The sequence below is a fragment of the Prionailurus viverrinus genome, chromosome F2 (assembly GCF_022837055.1).
Source record: "Prionailurus viverrinus isolate Anna chromosome F2, UM_Priviv_1.0, whole genome shotgun sequence".
Lineage (NCBI taxonomy): Eukaryota > Metazoa > Chordata > Mammalia > Carnivora > Felidae > Prionailurus > Prionailurus viverrinus.
This window is the reverse complement of record NC_062578.1, coordinates 76,899,241-76,920,389: the sequence shown is the minus strand read 5'-3', so window position 1 is coordinate 76,920,389 and position 21,149 is coordinate 76,899,241. Positions and strand designations below refer to the sequence as shown.

The window sequence follows — 21,149 nt, the reverse complement described above, 5'->3', positions numbered from 1 at the left end:
CAGGCACCTGGATGCTAAACGAACAGCTCAGAGATGGGAGCGACTTCAACTCAAGTACCTGCTATATATATATATATATATATATATATATGGTGTTTTTTCCTGCTGCTTTTAAATTATCTTTATTTTGTGTCGGTTCTTTTTTTCATGTTGGCTTCTTTTCTGTGTTTTAATATTGTAAGACTCCTCAAATCCTTTCCAAGGGGTAGACAGAATATAAATGATAAATGAATAAACACATAAATAAGTAAAAAGGACACACATGTCTTTTCCGAGCCAGTCTTTCTTTCCTTTGTGGGTGTTTGCCATTCAAGGCAAGTGCACTGCTCATGATGTGCCCCGACCGTTTACCCCTTGCTGGCCTTTGCTCGCCCAGCACGTATGAAGCACCTACTGTGTGCTGGCGTGTGCTGGGCCCTGGGGGTACAGGTGAGGCGAGAGGGTTCCTGCAGAGCTCGCTCTCTGGGCTCCCGGGAGGAAGCAGCAGCCTCCGTCCGTCGTGAACTACCCCCTGGAGCGTGTGCACCCGTGGGTGTGCGCGGGGGTGTTCCTCATGCTCTAGTGGAGAGATTAGAGGTAGGTCTGGGCACCCAAGATACCCAGGTCTGTGTTCCGTGAACCTCCTCCACCAGCCCATCAAGATGCCCAAGGCCAAGGGAAACCAGATGAAGACAGACACAACGAGGGCTCTGGCCTCTCACCCCCAGGTTGGACACCAAGCCCGTGAGCCGGACTCAATTCGGTAGAGCCTGAGAGGCAGACACAAAGGGCCATATTCAGGCTTTGCCCTTTTTCCTAATCGGTTTTCAGGTGAATGAGGCAGGACGAGGAGGCTGTCCCTCTCTGGCTGGAAGGGCTATAAAGACAGGGCTGGGAACCCCAGTGCCAACGGGGGCAGGCGGGGGGATGGTGGAGGCTATGGCTTAAAGCCCTTGATTTCTTGTGGGAAGGAGACATATCACCTCAGATGCCACCCAACCCTATTGTAGTGCTCACCGTGTCCTTGGCCTTGACCCAGACTCTCAGCGAGGGTGACGGTCCTCAGCTCCCCCTGGGGTCTTACCCCTTAAGGACATTCATTTTAGCAGTGGCGAATTCCCAAATCCAAACCTGAGCCCTGAGAGGTCCTCTAGCTGTGAGTGGCTGTAAGCATAGAACCTTCCAGGAAGCCAGGAGGCCTCTCTCCGAGGTCGCGCCCGAGAATGAAAACTGTGGCGACCAACCCTTAGAGTCGCTGGGCCTCGTACAGGAAGGGGCCCCCGAAGTTGTCCGGTTTTCCAGCCCTGTTCCTGCGGCCTGGGCTTGCCGACGGCTAGCCCAGGTCAGCATCCCGACAAGCTCCAGGGCAGGGCCTCACCCAGCGTAGCTCCTGTTCCAGCGGTTGTTCACACGGGTAAGCTTCCGCTTGGAGAAAGGGTCGTAAGACCGCTGGCCACCGGCGACCCGCCACAAAACGTAGGAACCCCTTCCCTGGCCAGAGGAAGCACCCTGCACCTGCCTGAACTCCTGGGTGGTCGAGGCTGATGTAAAACGCCCATCTTGCCCATCCAGGGTCAGAGCCACCTAAGAACTCAGAAGTCAGGCGACCGGGGAGTAAAATGGCCCCTTCTATTATTACTTGTCTTTTACTTGTCACAGAGGGTGGAGGTCATCACGCACCGTTTTTCTTTCTTCCTTCCTTTATAACATTCTTTCACGCAGGCTATGCACCCTGTTAAAAGACTACGTTTTCCAGGCTCCCTTACAGCCAGGAGTGACCAAATTGCTAAGCACCGGACAAGAAGACAGGAGGCAAAATGCTGTGTCAGATTCCTAAGATGGTTGTGTGAGAGGAGCTGACTTGGCTGGGACAGATACCCCGTAGTCCTTTCTCCGCCTCCCACTGCCAGCATGGAATGTGGAGGCAATGGCAAGAACTCCAGCAGCCACTATTGACCTGTGAGGTGACTCTTTCTTTTTTTAATTTTTTTTAATGTTTATTTATTTTTGAGAGACAGAGCATGAACAGGGGAGGGGCAAAGAGAGAGGGAGACACGGAATCCGAAGCAGGCTCCGGGCTCTGAGCTGTCAGCACAGAGCCCAATGCGGGGCTTGAACCAACGAACCGTGAGATCATGACCTGAGCTGAAGTCCGGTGCTTAACCGACGGAGCCACCCAGGCGCCCCAACCTGTGAGGTGACTCTTGAGATGAATGTCTGTACTGAGGGTGGAGGAGAGGAAGGTTCGGAGCCTGATGGCCCTGGAGTTAACATACCAGCCGTACGTTACCTGCTTTGTTTGAGGACACCTCTTGTGACAGAGAAACAAACTTCTATCCTGCTGAAATCAGTTGTTTGGGGTTTTCTTTTATATACAATTAAATATCGGTTCCTCATTAGTGTGATTAAAGCACCATGTGGCTAAATGGACTTGTCAACACTTTTGCTTCCTCGGTGATCCAAGTCTACAACTTGAGACAGTCCCCCTCCCTCCCAAGGGAAAGTGTCATTTTACATGGATGGCGTGTTTTCTCAGATCACTGCCTCCCTCTGGTCCCGCCTACAGACGGAAGATGAGAGAGAAGGTCTCAGAGTGCACGGTCTTCTGACAGATGAGATCCCAGCTGAGAAAATCCAGACGGACTCCTCATGGGGGGTTTAAGGAGCGGGACACCTGTTCCACCAGAAGACAGCCCTCTCTTTCTCCAGCGAAATCCAAGTCATTCTGCCATTGGACGGCTGGCCGCTGGAGCCCTCCTTATCACACGGAGCTGGAAAATCTCCATTCTGAGGAGTAACGCCCGCTGGGTGTAAATTCTGCCCGCATCCACACAGATGAGCCTGATCTCTCTTTGAAGGGTCTGTGGATACTTCAAGTGGAGAGCCTAAATTGTAGCATTGCCAGATGAAATATAGGACATCCAGTTAAATCTGAGTTTCAGATAAATAATGATGATTTTTTTTTTGGTCAATTATGTCCCAAATATTGCAAAGAACATGCAACTCAAAGACTTATTTGTTGCCTAGCTGAAATTCAAATTGTACAGGGCGTCCTGTATTTTTATTTGCTAAATCTGGCAACCCCCGCCTAGAGGCACCAAATTTCCAGACACTCAGATGGACGCACTGAGAGTTTGAGAAAGGATGTAAAGTGGAGAAAAAATGCAGAGGCCGCTCATCTGTGGCTCCCACCTGCCTCGCTCTCCTCTCTCCCTGCCCACGGTCCTCTGGGCTGACTCAAACCCTGCCTTGCTCAGAAATTTGAGCCTTCTCTGTCGACCGTAGCCCGCACCAAGCCCACGGTGGACCGTGGCCCCCAACCACCCACCCCGATCTGTGGCAACTGTATCCCAGGGTCGCCTCCCTGAGACCCCCAGACTCAGGGCTGAGCCAATCGGAGTCTTCATTCTCCCGGCGACAGTGATTGGCTGGAGGCTGGCAACACGTGACTCGGGGCTATCCAATCAGAGTGGATCGCGGAGTTTCCATTGGGCAAGGAAGGCCCGCCTCTCCCCCCCCCCCCCCCCCGCAAGGACCCCCCCTGTGCATCCTGAGACCCGAGGGGCCGTGGGTGCAGAACCGGCCCCAAGAGACGAACTAGCTCTTGCTCTTTGTCCCAAGGGGCGTCCTGGTGATGGGCAGGTCGAGCAGTAACAGAAGCCACCAGCTAAGAACCGGGAAAACGGCTGCTCAGGAAATCCTAGGGAGGGGTCAGATCCTGGCCCCGCCCTCTCAGCCCAGGAAAGACCAGCCCGCCCACCTCTCCTCGCCTCTCTGGGCTCATCTCCCCTTTAGGGACCTGAACACCCAACTTCCCTGGATTGGCAAGATTCAGTGCATGGGGAGGAGGCGGAGGGGCAGGTAGGGGGTAGGGATGGTGGCTGCTCCCCGCTGCCCTGTGCTCAGGGGCAGGGGAAGGAGCCCCGTGAGTGGAGCCAGTGTGGCAGCACGCGTGTGGGTGGGCCTAACTTAGAGAAGCATCTCTGGCCACCCTGCGGAGACCAAGGAGGTGGGAAAGATACTGCTTTGTCCACAGGGAGACCCTGTTCCTGTGGTCACCAGGTAGTAGCAGGGTCTGGGGCTGGGGGCTCCCGGCAGCCCAGGCTTTCTGAACTGGCCGCTGCTGGACAGAGCGTCTGTCCACACTGCGGGGGACGCCCTGGGTTCCATCTGCTGCCTGGGGCTCCAGGAAGCGGGTTGAGCCGGGAGAGCTGAAGAATGGGGATGGGGTGGGGGAGGGGAGAACCTTGGCCTCAGGGGCACGTGGGAGTCCTCCGTCCACCTCCTTCCTGCACACCCTTTAGATGATCTACCACACAGCCTGCAGGGCGAGGGGAGGAGCAAGCTTTAGATTCAAACAGCGGTTCTCGCTCACGGGATTCTTGCCAGAGCCCCGGGCTGCTTCTCGAAGGCCCTTCGTCCCCTTCCACACGGCAGTTAGCTCCTTCTAAAATGTGGATCTCAGATGCCACTCCCGGGGACCAACCCCCCAGCGGTACTTCACTGCCCTCAGCGTCAAGTTCTAGCTCCCTGGACTGTCCTTCATCTTCCCCCAGCCAACGCTTCCCAGCCTGCAAGATGGCGCTCAGGCATCGCCTCTTCCAGGAAGGCTTCCTGGCCCCACCTTCCTGCCTTCTGCCCCCGACACTCTCCACCACCCCGGTCCCCAGGCTGAGGGGATGCTCCTGTGTGTTATCCCTGGCAGTCATATCTTGTGGTCACTGGAGCCGTGCAGTTAGCCTCCGTCTCTTTTTGCTTTGGCTGCTGGGATGCTCGGAGGCCCGTGTTAGGCTTTATGGGATACACGTTGCTGCCCCATCGTACCTTCCTCTGGCTGTGTCTCATTTTCTCAGGCCCACTTGCTTTCCCTCCTGTCGTTTCATCTTTTCCTTGTATCCTTTTGTGTAGCAGAAAACCGTCCCCAGGTCCCTCTATGGAGAATGACACAGGCACCAAAATGGGAGCGGTACATCTCTCTGAGAGGCGCGTCTTCTCGCAGAATGTAAGATGTTGGTGGTATTTAAGGGAAACGAAAAATAAATTGTTCTGGCTCCTTCCTACCACCCACCTCCCGCTGAGTTTCCTCTTAAGCAACCTTCGAAATCTGGTAGAAAATCAGAATTGAGAGGTTGCCTAAGTCACATTAAACCTCCCTGGTTGTTAGCAGGGCCGGGACATCCCAGGCATGGTGGCCTCACTCCCAAACCGGAGAGTTTGTGATGGCACTCAGGGGTCACCGAAATGTCCTTAGATGTGCCTGTTCGCTTCCTGCTGCTGCCGTAACAAATCACCACAAACCCAGCGTCTTAACACGACACAGGCTTCTTATCTGAAAGCGCTGTGGTTCGAGGTTCAGTCTCACTGGTCTCACTGGGCTAAGATCAGGGTCTCGGTAGAGTTCTTGATAAAGTTCTCCAGGGGAGAAGCCTCTTCCTTGCCCTTTCTCACTTCTGGAGGCTGCCTCGCTCCTGGTCCCTTCCTCTCCGCCTTCAAAGCTCATCACTCCCTAGGGGCGCCTGGGTGGCGCAGTCGGTTAAGCGTCCGACTTCAGCTCAGGTCGCGATCTCGCGGTCCGTGAGTTCGAGCCCCGCGTCAGGCTCTGGGCTGATGGATCAGACCCTGGAGCCTGCTTCTGATTCTGTGTCTCCCTCTCTCTCTGCCCCTTCCCAGTTCATGCTCTGTCTCTCTCTGTCCCAAAAATAAATAAACATTAAAAAAAAAATTAAAAAAAAAAAAGCTCATCCCTCTCGCCTCTGATCGGTCCTCACGGCTCCTCATTGGCACCCGGACCCTCTCGCCTCCCTCTTCTAAGGACCCAAGCTTAGGGTGACTGTGGGCCCAGCTGGATCATCCAGGATCATCTCCCACCTCAGGCCCTTAACTGAATCACGCACACCAGGCCTCTTTTGCCATGTAGGGTTACATATTCACAGTCCCGGGGACCGGGCCATGGGCATATTTGGGGGCGTATTCTGTCTAGTACAGTGTGGCTCCTCCCGAAGCCAGCCCTAAGAGAAGGACTTGGGCGCAAACCGTGTATGGGGAGGTGACCTGGGAAGCATGGGGAGAGAAGAGGAAGTAGGGGGGAAGGGTCAAGAGACGGTGTGCCTGTGAGTTGTCGCCGCTGGAGACATCTGGGGCACAGTCCCACCCAGGCCCCTTGGCGAAACTGGATGAAACAGGCCTCTGAATTGTCATACCCAGAGGCAAGGGACGTGGTGAGATTACCCACCAAAGGCCATTTGTTTTTTCATCGCTCGCTCCTTGGCTGAGGGTTTCTCCTGGGGCATCAATGCTGTGGGCCGCCCCAGAGGCAGAGAGCGCTGTCCTCAGGTGAGGGCTTGTCCACCGAAACCCCCGGGTCTCCCTGCGTCGAGACAATGGGTCGAGACAATGGCAGAAGGGACACCCAGAGTGTCTGTGTCCCTGCAGTGTGCGGTGTGGGAGCACAGCCCAGAGAGGCGACGTGACTTTGCCGCCGAAGGCGAGGATGGGGACATGCAGAGAGAAGTGGGCTAGAACTTTCTTAGAACCCATAACTGCATGGGGGGGTGGAGGAAAGTGGAAAAGCACAGACCCGGGAGCCGGCACGGAGGAGGAAGCACCGTCAGCACAGCCAGACCGAAGGCAGGAGGCCCTGACCTCTCAAGTCGTCCCCCGCGACGTCTGGGGTCCAGGGGGGCTCGGTGGAGGCTGCCGGCAGCGGGTCGGGCCCTTCTTGGCCTGTGGGTTTGCCCTCTCTGGCCCTGGCCCTCTGACGAGGGGAGCTGGGGAAGAAGGCACATCTGTCCTTAAGTCCCTTGACCCCGAGGTGGCACTTATCAGTGCCCCTCACTTGCCCTGGGCAAGAGCCAGATGCCAGGGGCAGGGACACGTGGCCCATCGGGAGTTCAGGGGCCCGGGGCGTGGAGCCAGGCAGACGGATCCCAGGCAGGTGGGCATCTCAGATGGTCAGACGTCTCGGGGATCGAGTGGGGACATGGTGGTGGCTCTCAGGGTCACCGTGGGAATGGCATATTAGAGTGCACATGGCTGTCCCAGGCACCGGCATGGCACCTGGCCCAGGGGGAGTGGCCGCGGAGATTCGGCCCCTCCCCTTCCTCACAGATTTGGTCTGAGCCTCTTTCTATCCTGCTGGGCTGGCCGAGACCAGCTGACCCCTCTTCCCTGCCTTTTTGGCTGCACTTGCTGCCATTTTAATGAAACTCAGCAAACAACTTCTGTCCAGCGAATGCCCTTGAAATGGCCCCGGAGAAGGGGCCAGAGCCTGGGACATGGCTTGTGACTCTCCCCCGCTGATGCTCTGGTGGCCCTTCCCAGGAGGTGAGCGTTCATCTTGGAGAGAGACGGAGGCCGGGCCCTGGCGCCCTTGCAGGACCCCCCTCCTGTCCCCACCCCCGTGGCCTGATCTGTTCTGTAAAGCATCTATTTACAAAGCAGGTCACAGAGAGCGCCGCTGTCTAAAAATAGAAAGTCATTATGAGCAGACAAGTGTCTGAGCTTGTCCTGCGAGAGCTAGGCAGCTTCTGTTTACCTTCCCTGGTCCCCTTTCTGCTTCTCTGCCCTGCCGCCCTCCTTCCTCTCCCACCCGCCCATGGATCCCACCTGCACCTCGGCCCCCGAGCCTACTCCCTGCGGGGACCTGGGCCAGCTGCACCCAGGTTTGCCTTTGATCCTTTCAAAGGATCAAGTGAGGCTGGGCCATCACTCCAGTTTGTCAGCTGAGGAAAGGGAGGCTCAGGGTAGGGGCTCTCCCCAGGAAGCCAGGGGACCCTAGAGGTAAGAGGGTTGGTGGGTCTGTCTTGGGGGTGTGTCCCTCACATCGGACACACCACGGCATGTCCACAGAAGCATCATCTGCGGAGACAAGTGCCCTGTATCCTGGCATCTTGAAGAGCCACTGGGAAGTGCGGGTCCCTCTCCTGGGGAGCCAGCCTCAGGGCGGCTGGGCCCCAGGTTGCTCCCAAGCTGAGCTCAGAGCTCTGACCACCCCACCTACACACAGCCTGCTTGCCCCCCCACCCTGGTTTCATAGGCATTGAGCCGCCTCCCCTCTGCAGTCGTGGCCGGAAGCTCCCAAGGAGGACAGCTCTTGGTGAGGCAGCCAGGCCCAACACGTGCTAGTCATGGGCCCAGCACAGCCTGCGTGGGCTCCGAGGTACGATCTGATCCTGAGTGCTCCCTCCACAGATCTCCCTCCTCCCAGCCTCTTCCCCTCCTTCCCAGGTCCTGAGGACCGATGGAGTCCTGGAAACACCCCACGACGTGCCTAGGCCTTACAGACAAGGACACCGGGCAGCGTGCTGGTCGGAAGGCCACACATGGGTCTCTGACACTACATTCTGGCTGCCGCCCTTTCTGGGGGTCCAGGCTGTGTGTGTGTGCGGGGGGCGGGGGGGGGGGTGTCTGCGGTCCTATGTCTCCATGATAAGCCTCTTTGCTCTGGAATCCGCCCCTGCCCCAACCCCCGCCCCCACCAAGCCAGCCATGAGCACCTGCCAGGTGCCCGAAGAGGAGTGGATCAAGAGGCCAGCTCGCTCGGATCCCAGATTGTCTCTGGTGCCTTCTGAGAACAAAGCGATGTAGCATAGTAAGCTCCCTTCTGAGTCCTGAGCCGACGGGGAACCAGGAGACGGGCCCTAGGGGTAAGTTCGGCCGACTGGTTCAAGTAACCATCCTATTGTGGTTCAGGCGGAGGACCGAGTTGTGACTTTTTCTCTTGCCACACAATAGTGAGTAGGGACAAGCCCTGGCTGCTGGGGCCGTGGATGTCAGATGCAAATGACAAACGAGTCCAAATAGTTACCAGCGAAGCCTGAAGCAGGCTGGGGGGGTGGGGGTGGGGGGCAGGTCGTAGAGAATGGCCGGACCGCGGCGGCTCTGTGCCCCGGCTGACCGGGCCATGCAGAAAGCAGGCTGACGCTGTAGGTCGTCTGCCTTATTATGAAAAGTCGGCAGTTTAGATACTTGTGTAGAGTTGGTTGGCATCAGACGAAATAAGCTAAAGCTTATTGAGCCAAGGATAAGCTTGAGCCAAGGAAAAGCTCGCGGGCCGCGCAGGAGCAGAGGACCAGGCCCGTCGTTTAATATCGTTTAATGGAAAGAGAAATTTCTCTAGAGCATCGACAGTTTGACCTCGGTTATTCAGGATTGCGGATTTGTAGGACGAAAGGTCTGAGGGAAATAAATATTCTGTAACACGATTGCACCCTTTGTTTTTCAGCTGGAGATGTGAGTCATGGAAAGAACGGCTCACTCCAGTCAAGCCTGGGTAGTCTTAGCAATGGTTCACCCAATATGTGTTTTTCACTATGAACATAGCTCGTGGTGGCCCGTTATGAACAACGCATCCCTCTCAATCTAGAGAGTTCAGGCCCAGAGGCCTACACCTCCCCTCACTCCTGGAATTTTCTGGATTCAAACGGCCCCCACCGCTGCTTCACAGACAGAGGCCAGAAGAAGGTTTAGAATCAGCTGCCCGCGCTTTACTGGCCTTTGGCTTCCCGCTTTTGAAGATTTTGGATGCTGCCTCTCTGTGCTCATCTTCTGGCATTTGGGAAATCATGAATTTCCTGCCCGAAAAGGGAAGCAGGTTCGATTCCCTTTGTGTGCACTATTTGGTGACAGGGACGGATTCTCTTTGGGTGTTGACACTGATTTCCCCTCAGCTGCAGGCGGCTGTCCCAGGGGCGTGGCCTGGGGAGAATGAGTTCGCACCTCGGAGCCCTTTGGGGACAGCAGCCTGGCATTTTGTTCAGCAGAACTACCTGCATTAGGCCAGAGGAGAAATCTAAACGTTCTCTGGGTTCTGGTTTTTAGAAAATGTGTGTGTGAGCCTCCTGCCATCTCCTCTCTTCCCTTAGCCCAAGAGCCACCTGGGGGCAAGGACATCCTTCCTCCCCAGAGCTCCCGGACCCAGCACGGCCGCCATTATAGCAGGTGCTCAGTCGGCGCTTGACGAATCAATAGACGGCCAGTCACACTGTCCCTTTTCTCCCGCCCGTGCCCCGCTATATTGTCCCCCAAACCCATGCTTCTCTCAATAACATTCCAGGGCCGTTATGAAGGATCTCCATTTTATAGAGGAAAGAGCTAAGACTCAGCTGATGGGGAGGGAGAGAAGGCTGAAAACACAGGCCTGGCTCTGGAGGGCCGATCTGGTGATGGGACATCAGGGGTTACCTCCCGACGGCCGGGGAACATGGCACCTTGCATGAGACCCAAGTGGCCTGATCTGGAAGAAATGGGCAGAAGAGCTACTCAGCCTCTTGCTTCCAGCTGGCTGGATGGCTGGAGGCAGGGCCCAGCAAGGAGCTCCAGGGCGGGGGGGGGGGGGGGGGGGGGCTTGGAAGAGGGTTAAGGCTTCTGGTGGGGTGGGGGTGGGGGTGGGGGCGGTGATGGCTCTGGAACCAGCAGGCGGGAGATGGAGGCTGAGTAGGGAAACTGAGGCCACCCCCTCCCCGCCCCCCGTCAGGGGCCACGAGGGTGGGAGGAAGGCTGTGAATTGATGACGGTAGGCTGGCAAAGGCTGAACCCTGCACGCCAAGTACAAAGCACCGGGTGGCTGGAAGCTTCGAGTCCCTATTTGCTGGGAGGCGGGAGGGGGCTGCCGAGGTTCCCTGAAGCAGAGGACTGTCCTTCACCTGGAAGGCATTTCTCACTGGGCACCTGCTTGGGCGCGGAGCGTGGGGATGAGGGGAGAGCAAACCCTCAGGGGGTCCCCGAGGAGGGGACCTGGATGGGATGGCTGAGGGCTTTCACAGCAGAATGGGGACCGGTGGCGTCTACACTGCAAGTGCATGTGCGTGTGTTGGGGTGTCTCCATGACAGTTAACGGCTAATATAGACCCAGTGCTTACAAGGCACCAGGCCTCACTCCCACCACCCTTCTGAGGCAGGCGCTACCTTGTGGGTAAGGACACAAAGGCCCAGAGACGTAACGTGACTTGTGCGGGTGCTGACTGGCTTCCAGGATGGCCCCGAGATCCCCGCCTCCTGGTGTTTGCCCCCTTGTGTGTGTGGTCGCCCCCCCACCAGTACCGGGGCTGGTGAGTTTGCCCAGTAGCACATGGGATTGGGGGACAAAAGTCCGCGGCTTCATCCTGTGGGCTCTCCCTCTCGGACCACCTGCTCTGGCGGAAGCCGGATGTCACGCTGTGAGGACACTAAGGCATCCTACGTGGCCAGGCACATGGGGACCTCTGGCCCACAGCCCGTGAGTGGCTCTGTGAGGGCCCGGGGACACCTGCAGCTTGTACCCTCGTGAGACGCTCTCAGCCGGAACGCGTCCCAGACTCCGGACCCTCAGAAAACAGACTGACATCGTCAGTGGTGTTCTTTTGAATTTCTGAATTCTGGGGCAGTTCTGCAGGAACTGATAACTAACACACCAAGGCATCCACTCTGCTCAGTGCGGATCTGCTCGCCGAAGCCCAATCAGGGAACGGTGTGGAAGAAGGGGTATCTTGGGTCAAGGGCAGAGAGCCACGAAACTGAGCCATCTGGGGCAGGCAGCCCGTGGGACACTGAGCTGGGCATCGGGAAAGGGGCCGGAGCCAGGTGTCCGGGGAAGGGTCTGTAGTCTGCAGTGGGTGTCGACCCCATGGGTCACCCCGGGCGGGCCCAGGGGAGGGGCCGTGAGCTTCCACACAAAAGAATCCTTTTCTCCGAGCTCCCAGTGTCTCAGTGCAACAGCACAGGGCCCAGCCACTCTGCAGAGGACCCTGCGGTCACCAGAAAGAGGAAGGTATTTGGGCATGGCAGCGAGCACAGTGGTGACAACTCCAGGAAGGTATCCCTTGAAAGAGCTGGGCTGCAGGGTCTAATATAAACGTGGAGAAAAGGCCATCGGCTGTGATTTTGAAAACCACAGGAAGTCGCTCAGATCCTCCAGTCAAACGCTAGAATGCAGAATGGTTATTTCAGCCCGCCCTGCCTGGACAGCTGCCGGTGGCACCAGAGTCGCCGAGGAGGAACCCCAGCTGTCTGAGGGGGACCGAATCGAACTCAGCCAGAGAAAGGTCCAGGAGTTTCGTGTCTAAAGGCTTCCTTTGTTCGGCTGTGCTTCTGTTCTGGGCGGCACAATCCCTCTTAGGCTCTCCCCCAGCCTCGGGGACACTCAAAGAGCCCTTTCAGAGCTGGGCTTCCAAGAGGAAGTCTGTCCTGCGGGGGCCGGGAGACCTGGACCCTCGGGGCCACTGCTGGCCGAGCTGTCCCCCCTCCTCCCCGCCCGCATCCCCCAGCGCTGTGGGCGCCCGGCCTCCTGCGCTGACGGGTCAGGGGCATCTCGGCACCAGCCGGGCCTCTCCCCACCCCCATCCCCCATCTCGACCGCACCCCCCCCCCCCCCCCCGGCAACTCCTTGAAGAAGCTTCTTGAAGGAGCCGCTGACACTAATTCTTCTCCAATCCGTCCTTGAGTCTGCTCCCAGCTCTCACTCTGTGAAGTCAACCACGGTCACGAAGGCCTCGGTCCTTAACGTATCCCCTGGTTCCTTCTATGGTCATCCAGCCTCGGAGAGGCAGTTTATTTTCTCAGTGGCCCTGGACCGAACTCTTTGCACCGTTCACTGCCCCTCTCCCGCACTCCACATCGACCCACGGGCAGTGCCTTCCAGGCACGTCTGCAGCTGGGCCCGTCCTCAGTGTTTGTGTGGCTGCTGTTCCCCGGGGCAGGCCGGCCGGCCCGCTCACCTTCACTGCCCTGGCCTCTCTGGGGTGCCCCCGCCTTGCCCCACCACAGCCCATTCTCAAGGCGGTTGCCAAAGTGATCCTACGAAAACGCACATTGTGTCACGCTGCTCTTGCGTTCAAACTCCTCCTCCCACTGAAATAAAGCCCAAAGGTGGCCCCACGTGCTCTGGTCCCCAGCCGCCACCCTGATTTCACTGCAGTCCTCTTTGCCCCTTGGTCATCCTATCACTTCTACGCTGGCATCCTTGCTGCTCAAGCTCCCGAGCATGTTCCCACCTCAGGATCTTTGCACGTGCTGGGTGAGGTCTTGATGTGGCTCGCTTGTTTATTTTGCTAGGACTCTGCTAAAAGGTCACCCTGTGATTCCTCTGCCACACAAATTAAAGTCTAACCCCCGCCCCCCGTGACTGTGCTCTCAAGTTCCTCAACAGCACTGTCACCACCTGGCCTTCTCTCTCTGGGTTTGTGGCTGATGGCCTGTCGCCTCCCACTGAAGAAGGAAGCTTCTGGAGGACGAGCTCCCTGATCTGTTCTCCGCCCGCTCTCGCGTGTAGGGCAGTGCCCAGCATAGGCGAGATTTTTGACGAGTATGCATTTAATGAATTAAGCAACGGAGGCGGGAAAATAAGAGGTCAAGATTATGGTAGCAAGAGCGGGAGTCAGGACAAGGGGACAGGCGGAAGGGACGTTGGAAAGTTTGAATCCCTGGGATTCTTATTTGCAGGCGTATATGACTGACATCACCGACTCCGTAGGGGAGAGGCTGCAACGAACAAGGAAGCTCAACTTCTTTTCCATTTACAACAATCTGGCTTATGTTCTACGCTTCCTGTTTGTTTGTTTAATTTCAAACAACAGGGTCCCCGGATCCCACCGTCACCGCACCCCGCCTTCCCGAGCGTGCTGCTGGGTTACTCAGCCTCCGGGCCGTGGCGCCCACCCACCGCACCCACCGCACCCCCTCCAGAACAGAACTTTCCCGCCTGGCACTCCCGAGCTGCAGAAATGTCGATCCGGCAAATGCAACGGCACGACTGGCTGCAGGAGTAGAGGAGAATCGTGTTTTTAGGGTGCATCATGAGAGGATAAGGAAATGCGAGCTTATCAGAAGTTATTCTGTGGTTAACACGATGCTCCCCACGTGGAACGCACCGTCAAAGCTAATGCCTTGAGGAAACGTGTCTTCGAGGGAGGAGACGGACACTTTTCACAGCGCACGAGACTCTTCTTGAAATTCCAAGACTGGGAAGCATGTTGCGTGAGCTTCCGGCAGAAGGAATAAAACATTCTCCCGGGGCATATTAAATTAAAATCACGATGCACTAGTAAATGAAGGAAAGAGAACGAACAGAATAATCCTGTCCCCAGGGACTAGGACCTTCACGCTCCGTAACAAACTACAAGAGAGGCATGAAAATCAGCTTTCCTTTCTGGCAGGACACACCCACGTTTCGTGCTCCATCACGGAGACAGAGACATCGTTTTCGAATCTGGAATATGTGTAGAATCCTGACCTCTGGCAGCGAGGGACAGCCATACAGGGTTCTCTAGTGTGCACAATCTAGAGCTTCCTGAAATAACAACACTTTGTTTTTCTAGTTTATTTTCAAGTGGACGAGACTGAAACGGACAGCCTTTATTAAGTGATACACAGATCATTTGTTCGTTCGTTGTTGGGAGACCACAAAATAAGACGGGATTTTCCTTCCCTTTTTTAAAACAGGCTTTCCAAATTAAAAAGGCATACCATTTTATAAAAACATTTCACAGGACCTAAAATTGTGAAACAAAAAATTAAGACGATTTTCAAGCTCCCAAGTGAATTCATTTACTGACTAGGCACGTTGGTGAGTTGACAATTCGTAAGCAGTCCACAACTTGAAGGAAAGTCCCTGAAAGAGAGGAAAATGAAATATATTTGTGGACATCAAGAAACTAATAATTATCTACGCTCTGCTGGGGGTGGTGGGATTTAGGCAGAGGAAGCAGGCAAGCTGAAACTTAGGAGAAATAAGGATGTTAATGGAAGACGAGGCAAAACAAAATAACAGAAATTGAAGAACATAAAATATTTGTGTTTAGTAAGGCAGATGAATGGTTAACTAGTATGGTGAGAATCAAAATACTCTCCAACGCGACATTTATGGGTCTGATTTCAGAATGGCAATGCCTTGTTTTACATGGAACTCTAATACCAAAATGTGACACGGGTCCCCACAGGAACACACTGACGGGACAGTCCTTGACTTCTTGTCGTCTGAGATGAGACCCAACTTTCAGAAATATTTACAAGTTTTTCATTAACGCCAAAGAATATATTTTGATGTGCTATATATTATACAACCATGATTTCAAACAAACCCAGTGGCAATCGAGAGGGAACGAAAGTCACCCAATCACAACGGAGAAGTGGCCGTCACTCTACTCCACAGCTCTGGTCACACACGTCTGGCCCCAGGGACCCGTCACCACCACACTGTTTGCTCTTGGTGCCCTATGACCTGGTCCTTCCCAGCGCTCCAGCATCCCCCATTGCTCTGCCGGCTCGGGCACCTGCTCACGTGCCCACGTGGGGTCACCAACGTCTGCCTTCCCGCCTGCACCAGCCCGTTAACACCCTACATTCTTCTCCCTGCTTCGAGATCTCAACTGAGCTCTAGAAAGCTCCATGAAGGTGTCCCCTTCTCTGTGAAACCTCTGCCTCCTTGCCCTCCCTCACAGAGTTCACCACCGTTTCCTCTGCACGGCCTCTGCCTTCGCAGAGCCTGTTATTACTGCGTGGGGCCAGGGACGGTGAGCCACACGGGCCACCCGCACGTGCTACGACTGACCAGGGCAAACCGGATTTAAAGGCTAATGCTGCATGCACAAGGTAAACATCGAATGCAGTAGATCTATTGGCTGGGGTGTGGTCTGGTTAATCAGTATTTCCTGAATCGAGTGCCAGCAGCCAGTACTCTCAGAGTGAATGGGAAAAAGGGTTCTTTTGGCAAAAAGGGAGAGGGAAGATCCCGACGTACTGTCAGGATGAACAAGGAAAGGTGGGCGAGGACACTTCAAGGTACCCTCGTGGGCCCCCCAGACCGCGGGCGGCCCTCGGAGCCAATCTGCTCAGGCTGGGCAGTGGGAGGAGGCCCACAGCCTCACTTGTCTGCACAGGGATCTAACCCACGGCATGCCAGTCACCATGCTGGGCGTCAGAGACCATTTCAAACCCGTTTTGAGTAGAGGAGTTTTCCGTGCTAACGGTTGTATACGGTAAGAATGCACGTGGCAGTCGGAGTTCAAGTTTCCCCCAGAAAAGCATAATCAGGGACATCATTACGTCCGTAGAGAACCACGCAGTAATATTCCTAAAATATGCAAAGACTTAACGAACCTGGCTCAGAAATTCATTCTCAAAGACGTATACAAACGTGCACGATAACAGAGATGCAGGGCTCTGCTTTCTAGCACTGTCTTTAGTGGGCGTAAAATACGGGAGGTGAACTGCATGTCTGTCAATCTTTGTTTAAATTAGAATAGTTAGTTCATATATATATACCATTCAGCCAATGGAAAGAAAAAGGCAGCTTTACAGTGTAAATGACGAAAATGAATTCTAAGCTATACTCTAAAGTGAGATGAGGGAGGTAGAAAACAGCGCACTGTTCTGTATGTAAAAAAGCAACAATTAGAAAAGAAACCTATGCTTTGCTTATGCACAGACTATCTCTGGAAAAATGGACAAATACACAAAAAACCATGCAAACAGGTGGGTGTTTGGGGTACGGGTGGGAAAGAAGATCAACTTTGCATTCTATCCTTCGGGATTTTAGATTTTGTACCAAGCCCATGGAGTACCTATTAAATACAGGCCGTATCTTGGTTTCCCGACTTCGCATTCCCACTGAAAAAGCCAGTGGTCCCAGAAGTTACTTAATCTCGTTTTCACCGAGAAAGCAAACTCGTAAGAGTGCCAAGGGCTCAGTGCTGGTGTTTGAAAAGGCACAGGGTCGTCCGCTCCCCCCACTCACTCGCTCGCTCCTTGTGGAGCATGTCAGCAGCCCCTGCCCGTGTGCCAGGGACCACGCTGGCACCTGGATGAACAAGTCAAACAAGACATGGCTCCGTGTTTGCGGGAAGACAGACGCATCAACAAACAGGACGGAGACCTAGCTCTGGGAGCCCCGCTCACGTCACAAGGGCTTCTGCGCCTGCTCACTTAGTCCGTCTCCCCTTTTAGTGGCCTGTCAGGTACGAGGGACCTTCTGAGGTAGCAGACAGGGGACGTAAGGCCTGGATCTTGCCAGTAGTGGTGGTCAAAAGATATTTTTATGTATCTAGATCTACATCTGAATGATGTAGATGATTCAAACCTGTTTAGGGGCACCTGGGTGGCTCAGTCAGTTAAGCGTCCCACTTCGGCTCGGGTCATGAACTCGAAGTTCGTGAGTTCGAGCCCCGCGTCAGGCTCTAGGCTGATGGCTCGGAGCCTGCAGCCTGCTTCGGCTTCTGTGTCTCCCTCTCTCTCTGCCCTTCCTCTGCTTCACTCGGTCTCTCCGTCTCTCTCAAAAATAAACATTATACAAAATATATTTTTTAAACCTGCTAAATTCTCTGCAAATGGAAGGGTGACTGACTCTGCCCGGTGAGACCAAGGACGTCCTGTCCCGTCTCCCGTGCTGCGGAGACACCGTGCCGCCTCAATTCATCAGGTTCGCTCGTGTATCTGACTGCTTGTTCACCTGCCGCTTCGTGGGCACAAGACATGGTCCATACATGAAAGGTGTTTCTATGCCGGTCGGAGGGTGGGTGGAAAGGAAAGTGAACGGCCCCTCGAGGGACGCTGTTTTGCAGAATTCGGGCAGCTACAAGGGTTCTCCACCCCCGGGGATCCCACACCCAGGCCTGAAGTGGAGACCGTGTGCCAAGGAGGCTTCCCCGGCAAGGCCAAGCTTCACGGTTCACTTCAAAGTTGGACAGACCCTAACGACTAGCTGTGCCAAGAGCTGGGTGAGAGGGAGGGGCGAGGAAATGTGACTCAGGCAGAGGAGGACAGGAAAGCACTGTGAGGGATGTTCAGTAGCAAGGCCGGAGCAGGGCGGGGTGGGGCGGGGGGAGAGCAGTGCTGGAGCAGGGCAGGGAGGGGTAGAGAGCCTGCTGGAGCAGCCGGGAGGCAGGACCAAGATGGGGCCGGGCTTTGTGTTCAGAGCCAGGGATCTGAGCTTTACCCTGAAAGCCACGGGAGCCACTGAGGGGCTCATCACACAAAGATCTGAAAAACAACTTCAGGACTAGGTGCTCATCACTGAAACAGAATCCCACTGAGAATCTAATCAGTTGGATTAGACAAGAGGAGGACGCAAGTCAGACTGGGAAATGTCCTACAACCCGTCTCAGAGATGGAAACAGAATCAAGACAAGGTAGATTTTGTTATTTCAAACACAGTGATGGTTTTATTTTTCCCTTTCTATCTGTATAAGACATTGACGGATATAAGCAGTAGACATTATTTGCATAGAAAGTAACAAACTTTGTTATTTATATTCATGACCTAAATCGTATCAAGTGGCTTACGTTTTGGTTACTTCGACTTCTGATTACATTTTTATTTTTTTCTCCAAATCATTCGGTTTAGACTCTGGGATTCGTTTCTCTGTACACACTGGCCAGAGCAGAGTCACTGTCTAATTGTGAGTGAAACCAATGAGCTAGACTGTCTGAACTGTAATACTATTGACACGAGCGGGTGTTTTGTTTGCTCTCTGCTAACTCCTCCTACCACCCCTGACACTGTGTGTTAGGAATCCTACTGATCCCCCGACCACTCTTTCCTATTCATGGTCTTCCTGATAAGCCCTTACTCTGTGGAGAGGAGGTCGAGGATGAAAGGTAGGGCCCTGTGTTTAAGACAGTGTGTCCGGATATCAGATCGACAGCCCGTGCAAACAGGTTCCTACAAAGTTCTTGCTGGAACGGAGATGCCCAAGGCACTGTCTCCGCCTCGGGGGCTGGAGTAGGGCAAGTTTGGAGATGAGGAGGATATTATTACTGAAAATGGGGTCAGCGTGTCTAAGCTTCTTAGCAGGAACCGCAAGGCCCTTCATCACGCGTCTCGTGCCTACCCAGACGGCATCGCCTCCTGCTTTCTCTGATTGCCCAACATAACTGATTTCCCAGATAATCGTGCTTTTTCATAGCTCCAAGTACTTACATAAGGCAACAAGCAAGAGCAAACACTTATGTTAGAGCCGCGCACGTTTCTTGTCCTTGTACAGCGACACTGAGGTGGGTGTCTCCTTACTGTGCCATTTTATGGGTGGGGAAACTGACACTGCAGCTGCAGTCGAGAGAGGTTTAGTAACCTAACCAAGGTCATAAAGCCGGTAGATGACGGAGCTGGGGCCGGAGTGCTTCCAAGAACACCTTCCCCCATGTGGTCAGGTTCTCTGTTCCTGGTGCTGATTCCCCTGCTGGCACCCGCCCCACCTCCACCCACCCACCTAACAGGAGCGCCTCTCTTCCACGCGCCTGCCTCTGTCCTACCGACACCCTCCTCGACCACCTCCCCCGCAGGCTATTGCGTCTTTGGGGACGGGACGACGTCCCACAGCACAGTGTCTGCAGCATAGCAGAGGTTGGGTCAGTGGACCTGAATGAATACTGATAGCGGATCAACAAGGCATCACCTGAATAGGAGAAGATTCAGAGCCTAAACGCAGTCAAGGAAATTTTCCAGGAGGGAATGTGGGGCAGAGGTGGAAGAGAGCCAGAGCGGGGAGTACTTCTCAATCACATCGAACTAATGCTCAGTGTTGTGGGAGTCACTTCCAGGGATACAAGGTAACATAAAGAGTAGCCCCTGCTCTTAAACAGCCTTCAGTCCAACGGGGGAGTCAGTGCTCGTCCAGAGGAGCGACAGTGTGATGGCCACCAACAACACCGACTCTGGACAGGACGCGACGGTTCGACGTTGGCTCTACGCGTTGCAGGGTGTGTGAGTTGATGTGAGTGATTTCACCCCTAGAAGCTTAAGTGTCTTCCTTTGTAAAAAGGGGATGACACTCACCTTCTTAAAGCTTTAAGGACTCAGTGAAATCACTTACTGAGAGTGATAAGCTCGTGTGTGGTCGCAACAGCAACTGGTAGCCAATCTAAGTCCTGTGACATCAAGGCTGAAACGAAGAAGTACCAACCGAATCCAGAGAGGGCTGAGGGATGGTGGCCACAGAAGGGAGGGCACCAGGCCACGTCCTGGAGAACGGGCCTGGTTTCCGTGGGCGAAGGAGCGGGGGGGCCAGCACGTATGGTTATGGTCCACCCCTTCCATCGCCCTCCAAATTGCTTCAGAGGAACAGGGAGAGAGAAGGCTTGGCAGGTATGTGCCAAGTACAGGAAGCCCTTGAGGCCAAGCAGGAGGCTTCTTGTCCGATAGCATTCCTGGTGGTTCCAGACCTTTCTGGCTCACAATCCCTTTTTACAGTCCAGGGGAGCTATGGGTTCTTTTAAAAAAATGAAAATAAACATAAAATTGAACAGTAATTCCTAAGACTTAGCTGTGAAGAGGGGGTAAGCCTGGGGGTTTACCCTCTGGGGACCGATCTTTAATCCCTCACTTAATAAACCTACATTTATTATTCAGTGTGCTAATCCCCCCTCCAAAATTACTTAGTATGGAAGGAAAGTAGTGACAACCTTCAGTGTAACACTACACGTTGAAAAAAAATGTGTTCTGTGTCACATTTCCTTTTTGTGCAAGAAAAGACTCTCCCCACCCCTCAGAAACCCAAACCCCAAAACTTTATTTTGGTCCATGAGACTAAAAAGAACTATCCTCTTCCTAACAGTAATTTGATTTCAGGCTAATTTTGGCCAGTGGAGGGGAAAAACGCTCAGCTATTTCCAATAGTGATTAAATATTACACAATTCACAATTACACAATTCACAATTACACTTCACGTTACTGTATGACTTTCCAGGTTACAAAACACTCTTTAACATTCGCTCACTTAATTCCCAGTAACAGCTATATGAGATAAGCGTCACTCTCATTGAGCTGCTGTCCCAAGGTACAGAGCAAGGGGCAGAGCTCAGATACAAATACTTTTAAAACATAAGACTCTCTGGGAATATAAGAGCTTAAGTAGCAGTGTTTCTGATGGTTCAGAAAAACACGAGAATATGGTGAGACCAAAACTAACGATACATTTCCCTCACAGATCCCTACATGTTTAAAAGAATTCTGCAATTTCATAAAACACACTTTATAGTACTTATGTATAAAATAGTTTGTTTTGCAACATCAGAAAGGAAAATCACACACACAGAATCATACTTTCAGAAGCCCTAGGATACGTATTGTCAAAAAATCTGCAGCCTATCAGTGTAATTTTTTGCCTGTAAATATATAGAGAGAACACAGTTGTTTTTGTTTTTTGTTTTTTTTTTCTTCAAATCAGGCTCGACACCCAGCATGGAGCCCAATGCAGGGCTT

General features: G+C 53.9%; 1 protein-coding gene across 1 annotated transcript in view; it reads right to left on the bottom strand.

The window, feature by feature from the left end:
* Positions 1-14,288: 14,288 nt before the first annotated feature.
* The window catches only part of KHDRBS3 (KH RNA binding domain containing, signal transduction associated 3), a 188,329-nt gene continuing 181,468 nt past the window's right edge, over positions 14,289-21,149 (bottom strand). The window contains exon 11 of the transcript XR_007148572.1: positions 14,289-14,563. The gene's annotated coding sequence lies outside the window, so the exon portion shown is untranslated. The remainder of the gene's footprint in view (positions 14,564-21,149) is intronic.